The sequence below is a fragment of the Anthonomus grandis genome, chromosome 18 (assembly GCF_022605725.1).
Source record: "Anthonomus grandis grandis chromosome 18, icAntGran1.3, whole genome shotgun sequence".
Taxonomy (NCBI): domain Eukaryota; kingdom Metazoa; phylum Arthropoda; class Insecta; order Coleoptera; family Curculionidae; genus Anthonomus; species Anthonomus grandis.
The window spans coordinates 9,177,670-9,192,577 of NC_065563.1; positions in this window are offsets into that span (position 1 = coordinate 9,177,670).

Consider the following 14,908-nt stretch of genomic DNA (forward strand, 5'->3'; position numbering starts at 1 on the left):
CATATATGTATTATCAGAGTTAATATAAGTAAGTAGTAAGTACAGAACATCCCAAAATATTCAAATTTCCATGAACTTACATACATTTTCTATTTTGAGTGATACACACACACAGTGTGTGTATAATGTGACCGTAAAGCATGTACTGTTTGTAGTTGATTTTTAAGATCTGATGATGCTCTTACTATGAGCGAAACACGTGTAACCTACTGTTAAAATTAATAAATACTTTTGAGACCGAGACTTTGTGTAGTTCCCTTTAGATTACTAAATATCAAGTCTGAATGTGACTTACAAAAGACTTTGAATTTTAAGGTCATGTGACTTTCATAAGTGTTTTGCTATTGATCCGATTTTGTTGAAATTTGGTATTTGGCCGTTATTATAAAATTACTTTATTTTCAGAGATATTTTACATATAACACACTAAAATATTGACATACAACGCGACTATGTATGTAAATGCATGATGGTTCTTTGAAGCATGATACCCGAAGAACTGGTCCTCTCATCTATTGGTCCTCCCGACTAACCAGACTTATGTACACCCGATAATTTGTGTTTTTTTTTTGAAGAATTCCTTTAAGGCTCTCACTAAACGTTTCAAACTGGTCCCCACGGATCAAAAGTATAGGAGCAAAGCGACTATACTTGTTGAAAATAGACTGATCGTCGGTCTATATCAGGGAGGAGTTAAACGGCAGGAAGAACTTGGTTTTGTAACAACTCAAGGTTTTTTTCGGCGTTCAAAGTACCACAATGAAAAATTGTCCCAATAATATGGTTGCCAAAAAGTAACAGCCCAAACATTCAACTTTTGAGGGTACTGCGTGCGGAACTGAAAACTTCTGTGCTCGTTTTCCTGAGACCGGCAACGAACAATGGAAGAATTGTGTTTACCATGCAATAAATATTCTGTAAGAAATGTTCATTTTCCTTTTTCATCATGGTTTCACAAAATGCTATTCTTCGCCACTGGTCTTTAGGAAACATCTCCTGTTTTCTCCAAATACTTGTCACAGTTTTATGACGCGTACCCAGTTCCTCTCCAATACTTCTGCGTGATCGTGTTGAATCCAAACCTAAAGCACTACTGGATTCTTTCAATAGGTTGTTCTTGCGCTTTAATGTGACAATTTCTGGATTCTTTGAGGTAAAAATATGTCTGAAAAATATGTTTTAGCACAAGGAATCGTTTTATTTTCAATATTTACTGAGAATAAATCCCTGCATTGTCCTCCCAAATTGCCTTCATAAAATTATTTAATCAATTGAACTTTTTCGGAAGGAGTATAAATAGCCATAATGATAAGTATTTAAAAAAATTAAAATAGCGTTTTAAGACTCAACAGTGTAGTATGTAATGACACAGCAAAATGTGGTAAAAGTGCTGATTGTGCGGTGGCAAAATCAGACGATCGGAATCGGCCACGTCGCTTATCAACCAGAAAATAAGCGAGAAGCGATGTTGTCATTTGGAATGCCTACGTGGAGTCTTCTATTCGCCAACCTGTATGTTTAATTTTTTACCTTTATTTTCTTTACCGCAAGAGTCTTTTTTCCTAGAATGTACCAATTTTCATTTGTTATTTTATTTTAATCAATTCTATGGAAAAAAGTGCACTCGGTTAAATTTTAATAAAAATACAATGTTTTATTTTCCATAAAGCTCTTGCGGAGCTCTCCTTTGGGCATAGAATTTTTTTAAATTTTAAAACAATTAATAAAAAAGTTTGTTTTTATAATTTTAGTACCTAAGCTTCAATTTTTTTTTACGAAATTAATAAATCCACCATTAGAGAGATGATTAAATTAAAATTGTTTTGCGAAATTGTATGTCAATATTAAACTTTTGTTTATATACAATTTCGCAATGTGGTGGCCTATAAAATAAATAAATAATATAAATAATGGCTTTATTTGTACTTTTCAATAGTGTACATAGGCAAAGTCTAGCCAAAGGCTAATCTACTTAACCTATTTAAAAAAAGTAAGCAAAATTATTTTAAATAGCACAACAGAAAGAAAAAAATTAACATTTGTAATGGCAACACTAATATTAATACAAAAATAAACAGATATACACCCATTGGTCCATAAAAATCAAAAAATTATAAAATAAGAAATACCTACTGACAATTTAGCTATTCTGTTTTGTTAAAAAATGCAGCTTTAGTTTTTTCTTGAAACCCGCTACTGACATTTCTTTTATAGGACTCGGAACAAGGTCATTGTAAATTGCCACAGCATTATACAGAAAACTACGACGAAAGAAGGCTGTTCGATATCTAGGAATTGACAACTTATTTATAAATCTCAGATTTGCTTCATGTAAATTTTTCCGAAAAGTAAGTTTTTTGCGGAGGTAGGGAGGAGTAGACGACGCTAGCAGTCTATGCACAAAAACCGCCAATTGCAAAGAAAATAGATTTTCCCCGCGCAGCCAACTAAGTTCACATAGCCTTGCAGAGACTCTATCATACTTTCTCAGTCCATAAATAAATCTGCAGCATTGATTTTGCAGCTTTTGCAAACGGTACGCAGTGATTTTGTCTAAACATGGAAAATAAACAATATTGCAGTAATTCATAATAGGTAATACTAAAGACTCACACAGTTTTTTCCTTACCTTAAAATTAATTATATTTCTATTTGCATACAATGGCTTTAAAGAATAGTATGACTTTTTAATAACATTACAAACGGGTAACTTAAAGCGCAATTCATCATCCAAAAGCAATCCAAGATTTTTTGCACATTTAACCATACTTAGCTGATTACCTCCCACAAAAAGCTTTAGACCGTCCAATGCTATTCTTTTTTTGTTCTTAGAAGTAAAGCACATAACACAACACTTTGAAGGATTGAGTTTTAAATTATTTTGAGAGGAAAGAAGGAAATTCTAGAAAGATCGTCGTTTATTTTATTTGATGCCTCCAATACAGATTCAGCTTTAAAAGAATGATAAATTTGCATATCATCCGCGAACCCCTGGATCTGGCAGTATTTTACAACTTTAAACAAATCAGAAACATACATCAGAAATAAGAGAGGTCCCAAAACAGATCCCTGAGGTACTCCAGATGTTATATATTTGATATTTGAAAAAGTCTGATCTTCCAAGACCACCATTTGCCTTCTGTTGGATAAGTAGGATTTAAAAAACATTTGAGAAACATTATCAAAGCCATAATAAGCCAATTTTGCCAAAAGCAAATGGTGATCCAAGGTGTCAAATGCTTTGGAAAAATCAAGCATTATAAGTGCTGTGGAGTCACCTTTATCCATTGCAGAAATTATCTCTTGGGTAACGTTAAGTAAGACAGATGTCGTGCTATGTTGTTTTCTAAGCCCAGATTGCTTATGCGGAATAATATTCATAAATTTGCGGCTGTATAAACTTTTCCAAAACTTTAGCGATGACCGGATAATTGACATTGGTCTAAGGTCGCTGAAATTAGTTGGATTATTAATTTTAGCCAAAGGTGTTTAAGAGAGAGATTTTCTACATACCCGGGAAATACCCAGCTTCTAGGCAACAGTTTATAATATGGGTAATATGTGGAGATAGCTTTGGAATACAGTGTTGCAACATTAACGCTGATATTGAATCACAACCGTGTGCATTTGATTTTAGGCTTAAGACTATTTTAGAAATTTCCTCAACTTTGGCTAATCGAAATGAAAAATTTAGATCATGCCTAAACTGTTTGTTCTGAAAATTAGCAACTTCTTCGGGGCAACTACCTAACGGGCTATAAATTGAAGCAAAATAGTGATTAATTTTGTTTGGATCTCGGAGATTTAAAGGAATAGAACGATTAGAGACATTTTTTAGACTTAGATTATTAATAGCTCTCCATAACTGTTTACTATCTCTGATGTTCTGATGAAATTGCAGATAATTTCTTTTTTCTCGCCTAATCATTCCCACCACAACATTACGCATCTGTCTATAATATGCCCAATCAGTCAAATTTTTAAAATTTTTAAAACTTGACAATGCCTTATTTTTTTCTTTTATAAAAAGCTGCACATTTGCAGTTATCCACGGGGTATAAGGCTTAGAAATTTTTGACGTCGTAAAGGGTGCATGTCTATCAAATAATGAGCAAATATTACGATACAGTATCTTATATACTTTTATATACTATCTTATATACTATAAGATACTGAATTTTTTCGTCTAGATTATTGATATAGTAGGGTGAATGCGCCAGTTAGCCGACCAGTGCCTATTCTCGACCATTTATGTATAAAACAATAAAAAACAAGAACCGAACTCGTTATCTATTTTCATAATCCTTATTTCCGTTTTCGACCATCCGTAATAGAGATTTTTAAATTTCCCCCGCAATCTCTGCTTAAAACAGTCAGCCATTACAGACGTTGTAAATTTGCCAGTTGCACGTGTGCCTAAGATTTTAGTGATCTCTAGTGGTATACTCATTAATAAATAGTAAGTAGATCATCATGCTTTATCTTTAACTAATATGTTTTTTGATGTAAGGTAAAAGAAGACCCTTCTTATTTAGTTTTTATAAAAAAAACATTTTTATTAATTCGTTTAAAATATAGCGTCTTTTTTTAACTTATGCTTTCTCCTTATCTTCCTTTTCTTTTTATGACATTGTTTGACATATATAAAGGAAGTCTAGGCCAGATTTCGACCACCCTGATAGTTCGATCCTTTTTTAAATATTTCGCGTCATTTTTGAGTGGTCGAGAAATGGTATACGAAATTTAGTTTTTTCGACCACCTATCCTGAATTTATATTTTATTGATTAATTAATAAAAAAAAATAATCATGAATGAACAAAATGAATTTTTTGATTTTGAGTCGAATTTGAGCAAATATGTCAATATTATAGGTAACATAATATAATAATAAGCTATACCTATTGTTGCAGATGCCGGCGCCTAAAAAATCTAAGACAGGGCAACTTTTCGCTGCTAAGCTTCAAAAAACTAAAATAAAAAGAAAACTGTTTCAGTACTCTGCAGAGCAGTTAGAGATTGCATTAAACGCAATTAAAACAAAGCATCTGAAAATTAGAGAGGCCAGTAGACAATATAATATTTCAAAAACAACGCTGATAGATAGATTGCACGGAAGAGTATTAGGAGCTCGAAGAAAAACTAGACCAGATCCCATTTTGACTGTAGAAGTAGAGAAAAGGATTACAGACTGGGTTATTAAAATAGCTAAATGTGAATTTCCATTAAAAAAAGCAGATCTCCTTGATACCGTAGAAAAAATTGCCAAAGACATTGACAAAGCAAAATTTTTTAAAAATGGGGACCAGGTCAAAAATGGTACAAACAGTTTTTAAAAAGACACCCAGAGCTATCCTTAAGAGAAGCTGAAGGAATTAACAAGGCCAGAGCTATTGTTACCGAAGAATACGTTAGGGCCTGGTTTAACGATCTGCAAACATATTTGAAGGATAATAATTTCACAGATGTTTTGCATGATCCTAGCCTAAGAGAGTGGATTTGCTATTTGTCTAAAAAGTGGAAAAGTTTTAGCTCCAAAAGTTTGGAGAATCTTATATCAAGTGAAAACGGGAAATGATAAAAAAAAATTGACAGTTTGGATTGTTTTCTCGGCTGATGGAGCAATATGCCCACCATTAGTTGTGTTTCCATATATTCGTCCTCCAAAGGCCGTTATTCAAAGCATGCCAACCGATTGGATGTTGGGACGCTCTGATAATGGTTGGATGAAGAGTGATGTTTTCTACGAATATACAATAAATATGTATAGCAAATGGTTTTTCGAAGAGGCTCGATAAGAAAGAGATACAACGTCCAGTCATATTGTTTATTGATGGTCAGAAGTCGCATATGACTTTGGCTTTATCTGAATCTTGCGACCAAAATCAAATCGTGCTCTATGCCTTGCCACCCAATATGACACACATGTTACAGCCTGCCGATGTAAGTGTCTTTAAGCCATTGAAGACCGAATGGAAAAAGACTGTTCGCAACTGGCAAGCGCGTCCGGAAAACACAAATATGTGTGTTACAAAATTAAACTTCTGTCAATTATTCCAAGAAACTCTCAATAATAGCGACATGAAAAAGCAGATAATTAACGGATTTCGGAAATGCGGGTTGTATCCTTTCAATCCAGATAATGTTGATTATACCAAATGTGTAAAAAATATACAGGAATAAACCGTGCATTTAGATATAGTAAATATCCAAGAAGATGTTACACCTGCAGAATTGATAGCAGCAAGAAAGGTAATTTTAAAATTAGCTCCTTCCTTGACAGAGTATGGCATCAATGTTGAAGTGATATTGAACGAAATTAAATCTGCTGAAGGAGACGCAAATAGGTTGTTAGCTTGCAAGTCCTTACAATAGTTCCATTCGATGCTGTAACACTGGAAAACAATTTAGAAGCCATTGTTATAACTGAAGCTCAAGATATAGACGAAAACTCGAAAAATAATGATCGTGCACCTATCGTAGAATTTGTGTCTGAAGAAAATGAATCACCGATTGAGAATGACTATCCGGCGAGAAGTTCCCCTGCCTTAACAGATAAAACAAACACAGAAAATACAGCGGGTAATAATAATGTTATTGAAGTTAACGGCAATAATGAGCAATTATTATCTAATAAATGCGTAATTAATGAATTAAGCGCGTCAGTAACAATATCTGACATTCAGCATCCTCCCAAAGCAATGCAATTAAAATCCATCTTAGATAATCATTTGTCATACTCCAAGCCAGTAGAATATAGAGGTCAGAATATGAATGTAAGGGATAAGTTTCCCAGTGGAATTTCTTCTCAAGCTTGGAGACTAAAGTTAACAAAACAAGAAGATGAGAAGCGACAAAAAGAGGAAAATATAAAAAGAAAGCGAGAGGACAGGCAAATGAAAAATAAAAACAAAATTGTGAAAAAGAAGGCAGGAAAGAAAGATAAAAACTCTCTTCAACAACCAGAAGAGTTTGAAAAAGAAAATGATAATAACTTAATAATTGAATGAGGGCATCTGCAATGTTCATCTTGCAATGAAGATTTAATAAGTGATACTGAAGAGGAAGATGAAAAAAATGTCGGATGTGATAAGTGTTCTAGGTGGTACCACATGAAATGTACAGACTTCATTGGACTATCTTATGATGACATTTCTGATAAAGAATATACTTGTTTGTTTTGTACATAATAACGCTTCAATTTTAGTTGTTGCGCTTATTACAATTTTACTGTTCTTACTCTTTTCTTAAGTATATTTTATTCATTTTTGTTCATATATGCATATGCATTTACTTAGTTTTTTAATAGCTAAAGAAGTACCAATTTTTTTTGTAAATTTATGTATTATTTTTACATTATTTTTATATATTATATATTTATAAACCCTTATAATAAATTTAGAAACAAACCTGATTGATTTATTTATTTAAAATGGTTTTTATATTATGGTCAATAAATAGACCACATAAATCCAGTTCTCTCGACCGCCCGTCGAAAACTGGGCTAAATGTGGTCGACAATATGTCACCTTTGGTCGAAAATTGGAAAAAGGTTGCTTTTTTACATTTTGCCTTGTCAATAATATTTCTTGAAACGATAAATATAATTAATATTTTGTAGCTAGTTTTAATAAATACAAATCAAATATTTTTAGAAACTAAATGTCAGCATTGTTAAATTAACTTTTTTTATCATTTATGAAAGGTGAGATTTACGTTAACTGGTCGAGAATAGGCGCATTCACCCTACACATTATCCCACACAATTGTATTCAGGTCCTTATAAAAATCATTTTTATTAAAATGTTTAAAATTACGATAGAGTAGTATAACCACGAACTTAATGAATATATATTTTTGGATGAAACCTTTCCCAATCGGTGGATAGGAAGGAGAGGACCCATTGAATGGCCTGCTAGGTCGCCTGACCTAACACCAATGGACTTTTTTTTGTGGGGATACCTCAAGTCGAAGGTTAATAGGCCAAATAATCTAGACGACTTGAAAGAGAGAATTCGCAGACAAGTGCGCGCCATAACTCCGGAAATGATTGAAAATGTGCAACGAGACTTTATTGATCGCCTTGGATATTGTCAAGCCGTGAATGGCAACCATTTTAAACATTTAACTTAATTTTTCTTCTTTTTTTATTTGTTACATGAATCGTCTTTTTTGGTTGACTTTAGGTGTAGGACATGATGCGTGAAACATACGTAGAATTCCACGCGAAATTCAAAGATGAAATAAAAAAGGTGTTTTCATTTGAAAAAATGAAGTCGATGGTCGTAATTTATTTTTGAGCAACCCTGTATATACAAACTTCACGTACAAAAATGCGCAACTTCAAAGTCGACGGGTCCGACCGTTTTTTTTTCGAACACGCCCCTGAATTTTAAATGAATTTAGATATAACTTTTGGGATGCATTGTATATCAAAAACAAATGATAAATGTTATTTTTTATTTATAAATTGTGTACTATATTAGTGACCAGAATTTTAGATTGATATATTTTTTCGTCAATATAAGAGAGGTGGTTAAATTGGGCATGTTTTGTGAATGGACTTTTAAAAATGTCAAAGTTTTGATGGTCTTTGGAAAATTTGAAACCTTTTCAAAAATGTATATTTTTTACCAAATTTTTAAAGAACTACAAAAAGTTTGAAATTTTTTAAAGTCAGTTTAATATTGACATACAATTTAGCAAAACAATTTTAATTTAATCATCTCCATAACCCTTATATTTGTGAAGATCACAATACATCGATCTTAAATTCTAAACACAGCTTTTAGAGGTTAAATTTATTATTTTGATAAAAGAATAGTAAAATTATAAAAAGAAAACTTAAATAATGAAAGAAATATTTATTAAATTTTTTAAAATAAACACATTTTCCATGTCCGAAGGACCTCGCAAGAGTTTTATGCAAAATAAAACATTAATTTTTTATTAAAATTTGACCGAGTGTGCATTTTTTGCCATAGGATTTATCCAAATAAAATAGAAAATAAAAAATGGTACATTCTACGAAAAAACAACACAGATGTATAAGTATATAGGTTAAGAAAATAAAGGTAAAAAGTAAAACATATAATGCGTAATGGAGAATATAACGATTTTTCTGCATTATAAAGATGACGGTGTTTGACTAATTTTAGTCAGTCCTTTATAGTTGGTGCTATGACCGAATCGTTTAAATCATACATTTTTAGTTGTTTTATTAAAAAAACACACACACACTTCAAAAAAAATTGATTGAGTGGTATTTTTTTACACAAGTGTTAGCTTTATGACCTTTAGGACTAATTTTAAAGAATATTTGTTAAATGGTAATTAAATAAGCTACCTTCCTAGATTGTGTTACAGGCGTTCTTTAATGTTCTGATTCTGCTTCTATAAAATCGTTTTATTTATCTTTTACTTTTTCTTTTTGAAATAGGTTTATTTTATGCGTTTTGAGATACTTACGAGTATTTTTTTTTCTTTTACATTTTAATTCTATTATTGCATAGACCTTCGTCTTGTAATACTTTAGTTTTTCTTTTTTTTTTAAGTATTGGTGTATTTATATATTTAATATTATGTTATTCTCGACTGTAATACGTATGCTCGGTTAACCAAAGAGCTCTGCTGAGATTCACCGAGTTAAAAATAAAGGCTTTTTATTATTATTATTATTATTATTATTATTATTATTATTAAATCTCTGAAGGTAATAATAGTAAATAAATAAATTAAGGTAAATAATATTAATAAACATGAATAGATTTTGCTGCAATAAATGTTATAAGCAAGTGGAATTATTTTGTTGTTATTAATATTGTAATTCGAAACGTAAATTATATTTTTTGTATACAGGGTGTCTTATTTACACACGATTTTTTTCCCGCCCGTGTATTTGATTTGAAAAAAAGTTAAGTAAGTGTTTCTTTGAAAATACTTATTTTTTTGACAGTATTGGTACATATATTGGGTGAGACAAACAAAAGGGAACACTTAATAACTTTTTTACTTTTCAAAATAAAAAATTGAAATTTGGTATAGAATATAGCGATAGAATACTTATAAGAGCATCTTTTGACATCTTCTATTATTTTTCATCACTTCCGGATTAACAGAAAGTGACCCTAACTTTCTTATTTTAAATGGGACACTTGGTATATTTTTACGTATTTCAATGAAAAATAATATTCTATAAACAATAATACTGTATTTTCCACTTTTTGTTTTATACTCATAGAAAAAATCACTTTTTTTATATTTTAAAATAGGGTGCTATGAATGCGATGAAAGTTTTAATTTTTAATCAAGTAATCACGAAAAAATAGTTTTCATTACAATTTATAACCTAAATCTTTCACACACCTATTTAAAATGTCTAAATCATTAATTTTGGCATTTACTTAATTTTTTTAAATAGCACATTATTGAAAACAACCACTTTTCAAATGCGATTTCTTTTTCCCAATAATTTCATATGATTATTTTTTAAATCGGTTGAAAAATAAGCCCATAAGAAGAAAAATACTAATTTACAAAAATGAACGAACAGGAAGCGATCCCTTTTTTCTGTGTCATCCGATATAGAGTGTCTCAAAAACAAGGTTTTCAGTGCAAAGTAAGTTTTTTTTTTAAATGAAACGCCCTGTATATTTCACCAAATTTTTACTCTTCATTTAATTCTACATAGAAAATGTATAATTATGCTATACATCAAATATTGATGGTTTTTAAGATAATTACTCTGACTACGGTATTTCTGATGATATACAAAGATATTTTCATTTGTGGTATATTTGCACAATTTAGTGAAAAAACGGAGGTTTTTAGCTGAAATTCTAAGGCCTCTTGTAACCCATGGTCTTCGTTTCTTAGTTTTAAGCCTCATTTTAGGAAAGCACTGATTGATCTTATCACACAGAACTTGAAAAAATAAAGTAAGTGGGTCAGAAGCCGTTTCAAGTGCATTCCAATCTGCCGAAGCTGTAGCAGCAGAAAAAGCATTGAAATTTCTCCTGCTGAAAATTCTTCCCATATAAGATAATACAGTATTATATGGTATTTTAGCAAGAATAGCTTCATGGTCGGAAATACCAGATGGGAGTACTGTGCATAAAACGTCATCAAAATTTGTACAGAAATAGTCAATTGTAGTTGCAGATGAAGAAGTTATTCGTGTGGGAGAAAGAACGTCCATTTTCAAGTCGTAAGAATTTAAAATACTTAAAAGAGAAGTACGTGGCAAGGTTTCATTAGTGTAGTTGATATTAAATTACCAGCCAATATAACCTTAGAGTGTAGGGATAACTGGGATAAAAGAGAATCAAGTTTGTCCAGAAACATAGCAATATCTCCTGTAGGTGGCCCATAAACACAAATAATATATAAATTAAAACGCTTACAAAAAGAAAGAGAATTCAAAAACATTCTCTAACAGAAGATTATCATACTTATCAATATAACAAAAAATCGTTTCAATTATTTGCCTAGCCAAGATCATGGTTTCTCCATGTATAGATTGTTGACGACACAAATTTGATATAGGAACATAATCAGATATTAAAAAACATTCACTAGGCCTCAACCAGTGCTCAGTCAGAAGTACAATATCAGGAAAATTACATGTGTCCAGCAAAAGATGAAGCTCATCCATCTTGTTTCTTAGGGACTGTATATTAAGAATAAAGATACTTAAGTTTTTCGAAGAGCTAATTTCAATTTTACTAGTAGAATATGAACATGAATGAGATTCAACTTTCGTGGACATGTCTATAAAAAAGAAGAATCCAATTCAGGATCAGTAACTAGTTCAGACTCATTAATTTGATGATTCAAAGACAATTTATTCGATGAAATATTAATTTTAAAATATTTGAAAATATGTGCATGTAATAATGATGCCAAGTCTGAACCAAAGTTACTGGCGTGATTAGACTCCAAAATCCCACACAGATTAATATTATTCTCATGAAAAGTACGATAAAGGGCCTTATTACTATTATAGATAACATTATGGTTTAAATAAGTATAAGGGCTTGCCATCACTAAAGTGTTTGTATCAACATGATTTTGAATTAAATTTTTTAAAACATTAGATGAAGAACAAATTCCATTTAACATTACTATTAAAAAATCTTCTTTCGTAAAGTCCTTAACTAAATTTGATGCTGTCCTAATCACTTCACTGCTTGAACTGCCCGGCTTCAGGAAACACTGGACCTTGTAGTAAGCTTCAAACTTTAAACGTAAATAACCACTCTGCTACAATTTCTACCAACAAAGAGAAGCCGAGGTCGACTATCGTCAGGTGTATTTGGCCTAGTTGGTAGCTGTGTTGGAGAATTAATAACAACAGATTTATATATCTGTAACTGTTCTTTCAATGCAAAACGTCAAGTTGTTCATTTTCATCTCGAGCAGGACGACCAGATTTCGGCAGATCTCTAAGATGACCGAATTCTCTAAATTTAGCCTCTATTCTACTCACCACCTTTTGATATATCGGAGGACGATTAATTGAAGAATTGAGCAGCTTCTGTTTAAATACGTGTTCTATCATCAAACCCAACCATGCTCAGAATTTCAATTTTTTCTCGTTCCGTTAACTTTACCCTTGTGAAAACCGCAACTTTGCTCATACCCTTCACACTTGATAATATCTGTTTGGCATTCAACTGTGATACAGTTTCTATGAAAATACTCCAGCCAACAATAAAAAAACACGAATGAATGGAATTTTGCTCTATATAAAAACTCTCAGAGATAAAGTTAGTCGTAAGGTGAACTTCAATAATAATGTTTGGTCGTCTTTTTTTCGATAACTGTTGACTTTAGGTGCAGGACATGATGCGTGAAACATACATAGAATTCCACGCGAAATGAAATAAAAGAAAGGTGCTTTCATTTGAAAAAATTAAGTTGATGATCGTAATTTATTTTTGAGCAACCCTCTATATGCAAACTTCACGTATAAAAATGCGCAACTTGAAATAAAAATCGACGGGTCCGGGCGTTTTTTTTTCGAGCACACCCCTGAATTTTAAATGAATTTAGACATAACTCTTGGGATGCACTGTATGTATTAGTATATAAATAAAATAACATTTAATATACGTTTGTGGTAAACATAAATCTGGTAGCTTGTTAATATACTTTTAATATTGACGTATACGTATAATTGTATAAACACTTTTTTAAAGGGAATATGAAAACCTGTAAATATACGTTGAAGTCGCAGACATTTTGAAGTTTGTAAAAAGTTTTACGTATATGTCAACGTGACGGATGGTAGTAGATCATTCTTAACGCTTATTACATGGCTCGGTATTACTTGGGATCTTAATGAGCTTTACGTCAGTTTTTCGCCAGAATTACGCCATTTCAAACTGTCTGTCATTTGTAGTACGAGAGCTAGCAACGTCGGGAAAATAAGAATTTTAGGTAGACCTGTTTTTAGATATACTTTCTCTCTGACTCTCCCGGACATCATACGGGCCACCTGGCTGGCAGTAGTGGTTGCGTTCATCAATGCGCATCGTACCTGTACAGGTAAAATATCAATTTTTCGAATAATTTTAGGAAGCTTTTTTTTAATTATTTTTATTGAACTTTTAGCAACACGAATATATTATTGCCAGGCATTTTTAATGTTGTTTCACCCATTAAGGCCCAACCTTTTTTTTTGAATTTCTATTTGAGTTTTGGTTAACATGTTATTTTTGGCTCAAAAAAATTAAAAAAATTTTTTTTTTTGATTTTTGGGTAATTTTTTTGATCATTGGGTCAAAAAATAGACCATCTTCATATGAGGACGCTGGGCTTATATAATATATATAATCCCATATTGAAATATAAAAAAAAACAAATAAGTAAATACAAAAACTTCATATATTACAAGATAAAAGTAATGTACTGATAAAAAATCAGAGGTGTTTATGAAACATGAATTAAAAAACTAATTTTTTTTATGAAAATTGTTAAAACAATATGGTACACAAAGAGTGACATTACATTTCGAACAAAATGTGCGGGGTTTACTTTGGCATGTGTTAAATTCACATCCCCTTTGCTTTTCTCTCTTGGCTACCAAGTGATTCTTGCCATCATATTTTACGTTTTCTGTAACATTACTCCGAGACGTATTTGACAAACTCAAGGGACTACCAAAGGCTACTCTTCTTCCATGACCAATCTTGAGGTATGAATAAGCCACATCCATCCTGAAGTCTTTTATGGATTTTTTTTCTTTTCCGGTATGGATCATGTTATATATAACAATGTTATAGAGAATTAAGCTATTTACGATCGACATGTCTATCACTCGAGTAAAAAGGCACCAATACCATTTTTTGTCCCGTACTGATATGTGATGTTTTTCAAGCAACCAATCATGGTGGTCCACGCCTCCTATATGCTTATTGTAGTTGGCAATCAAAAGAGGTTGTGCAACTGGAACACGACCACCTTCTTTTTTGTTCCACCTTTGTACAATAGTGGTTGGTAAAAGTGTATCAAAGTTGGTTGCCACCGAAACGCACCTGCTATCATTCCATTTGACTACAAGAATTTTTTGGCTACTGTCAAAGTGCCAGTCATAGGCCCCTCTCGGTTCCTTCTCGAGTTCTTTGGATGACTTGGATGATCGATTTTCCCTTATGGTTCCTGTGGCTCGGAAGCCTTTTTCTTTTAGGTTACACAAGAGGTTGTAACTCGTAAAAAAGTTGTTAAAGAAAATAATGTGTCTTTCAGGATTTTTTACAGTTTCCAGCATACTTGTTACGACTCTTATCGCTAGAGGAATCTTGGATTTATTATCCTTGCCACAGTACAAAGCAAAGTTGTAGCAATACCCATTATCACTACAAAGCGCCCATAATTTGTATCCAAACCGTATAGGCTTTTCTTTAATAA